Genomic DNA, 2,824 nt, shown 5'->3' with positions numbered 1-2,824 from the left:
CCCCCAAAGAAAACAATTTGCCATTTTTTACATCACTCAATCGCTCGATTTTCTCACGGCTCACTTTGTCTTCGGTCTTTTTCTCTTCGTTCAGATCAGATCAACGATGATCTGTACTAAATGTAAGCCACAGAACGCCAAAATGCAGAAAGGGCTAACTTTTGAAACGACTACACGTATTATGTCAAAACGGTTGTTGAACCCATTAAAATAAAATCTCTGTTTGGGAAATGTCGGTGAACGAAATCCAAGGCTAGAGTATAAAGGGGATTGATTTCCCCCGGATGCTACTTTTTCGCACCTCTAAAGATTCCTTGTCTCATCTCTCTATTTCAGAATAAGGATCCGAAAAGTTCTGCGTAGCAACGTGAGGATTTCAAGAAAAGAGCGCACCATCAGCACTGCTCCTGTTGGATAACTTTGTTCTGTGTCACTGCAGTGGAATTCATATTTTACTCGTTTCTCTACACACTCTTTTTGTGGACTTAACAATGGAATAATTCTAAATGGTCGCATCTATCCACCCCAGCCTTGAATGGAGACTTTACTATCTTCTTGTGACATTTTCTAAACTCAGGTAAGTAATTTAAGTACTATTTGCTCGCTACGGGAGAAATTTGAATATTTTGTATGCATTTATTGGGTGGATATAATTATCTTTGGGAACACGTATTTAGTGGGTGGTTGGTGGGCGCTTTGGTGTGGTTTACTTCTTCTTTTCTATCAAACATATTATCGTCAGTATCCGTCATCCTTCTTATCTAGGTGTGTTGCTCTCTTAGAGTGGGAGGTTGGTGGGTGCTCGGGTGTGGTGTGCCCCTACCCTTCTTTCCTACCAAACATATGTCGTTCTTATCTCTCTTTGTGTTTGTTACTCTCTTGTAACACCTCTAATTTTCGCAACAACAGTAATGACATTAGTGTGTTTCGAGTGCCGTAAAACTTTCTGCAACTAAATATCTCTAGTTAGCTTCTAATCTCCAGCACTTATATGATCTAATTGTGTTTTAAAGGCCGTACACTTTTAACTAAACTTAAACAAAACCAAGTCATTTTTTGGGTAGATACCTTAGGGAATGCAAACAGTTCTGACCTTTGTCCTATACTAAAACCTCTTATAAAGAGCATATCTTACAATAAATGTTTCATTTAAAATAAAAATGTTCCCACTCTTACGTTTGATCAGTACTATGATTTTATTTCAGCATAGAGCAGAACTTTTCTGACCTGACGCGTTACAGTTACAAGTGATATCATGATCACATTTTCGAGAGCTGACTTTGTGTACCCTCTCTATCCATTCTGAACCTCCGTCACTCCTGTCTATTGTTGCCCTCAGAAGTGACGACCATTAAATCATTCCTGGCATCTATTTCCATCTCCTCGTGCGGTTCGTTTGTGGTCACCCCTAGCGTGTCAGGGTATAGAAGTCCGCTGTCCCACCAACAGGAGGCAAAGCTCCCGCCGATTGCGTGGTCCTCACACTCCATAACCCCACAACCTGCCTGCTATCATTTATACCATACTTACTGCCTCACCAGGTCTCCTGTACATCTATGTTTTGTGTCGATCTGACGACCGAGGCTCAGGTCTAGCAAATCATAAACTTCCGAAACCACACAGTTAACAGTTTGGTTTGGAAAAAATAAACATTATAATATTTATGTAACCTGAGGGTGCTATTGTGGTTGTTTAAAAAAAAACTGAATTCACCCAAACCGTGATCCATCTGAAAGCTCAGATTGCCTCGTGGGCTTTCAAGAAAAACTACTGTGTCAATCCCACTATTTCACTTATCTAAGTGCACATAATTCATTGACTTCAGTGCGACAAGCAGGAACATTTTCCTCTCGAAATAAATTCATAAATTTATTTTGATGCTAGTAGAAAAAGAGTCAAACGGTCAAGAGAAAGGATACCTAGAAAGTATCCATAGATCATGAAAGTGCCTTTGTAGTCTTTTTGCAGCAACACAAGAATCAGAGCCCCAAATCAACAGACTACTGAACTAATAAACGCCTTTTTAGGCAAGAGAACATTTGAATTTTTCAAAAATGTTTTGATTCGAGGATGCATCTGAAATGAAGTAAATGGGGTATTGTTAAACAGATAGATAGATAGATAGATAGATAGATAGATAGATAGATAGATAGATAGATAGATAGATAGATAGATAGATAGATAGAATAAGCAAACGATGAAGTCATGAGTGGGACACACACTTGGGCCATGTCCACAAGTCGGTCAGCCGAAGGTCACTCCGCTGTCAACATGGACCCATCTCTCCTAGCCCGTTGACTTTTTCTACCTGCGACTTGTTTCGCCCCATTGTTTATGAATACATTATGATAGCGACCTTCACCTCACAAGACCAAATTATCTACGTTTTTGGACGGACAAAGGGCGGCCGAAAAGTACGTTTTGGAATGTATCTTCTGTAGATCAACGTGTAGTGCGTATTTAAAGGTATGCTGTCGAAGGATGTTTATTGTGTTGTCTTTAAATACGTGTACTGTTTTCCCATGTTTGCTATTGTAGCCAAAGGGGCACACTTACATGAGTGAAGAAAACATTGCTCTATTGTTTAGAGGTTTCGGCTGTTTTGTCTCTGTGGCCATCTGTTGTTTGCAGGTCTGTATTTCAGTCACACACGCACAGCGCGTGATATGTTCTTTCAGGTGGTTTTTTTCTCACATAAATAATGACATATGATAACTCTTTTTCTTCTTCTTTAATCCCTTTCTGCCTTTTGCCTGTTCTCAAACTGAAACATTCTCTCTCTCTCTCTCTCTCTCTCTCTCTCTCTCTCTCTCTCTCTCTCTCT

The 2,824-nt window shown here is 39.8% G+C and overlaps 1 protein-coding gene across 1 annotated transcript in view; it reads left to right on the top strand.

Annotated features, from left to right (window-relative positions):
* Positions 1 to 2,824, top strand: part of LOC101864536 (protein dimmed) — a 233,729-nt gene that overhangs the window by 17,650 nt on the left and 213,255 nt on the right. Inside the window, exon 2 of the mRNA XM_005102823.3 lies at positions 337 to 577. The gene's annotated coding sequence lies outside the window, so the exon portion shown is untranslated. The remainder of the gene's footprint in view (positions 1 to 336; positions 578 to 2,824) is intronic.

Source organism: Aplysia californica, unplaced genomic scaffold (assembly GCF_000002075.1).
Source record: "Aplysia californica isolate F4 #8 unplaced genomic scaffold, AplCal3.0 scaffold00344, whole genome shotgun sequence".
NCBI lineage: Eukaryota > Metazoa > Mollusca > Gastropoda > Aplysiida > Aplysiidae > Aplysia > Aplysia californica.
Note: the sequence above shows the minus strand (reverse complement) of the source record. Positions and strands in the feature narration are given on the sequence as shown.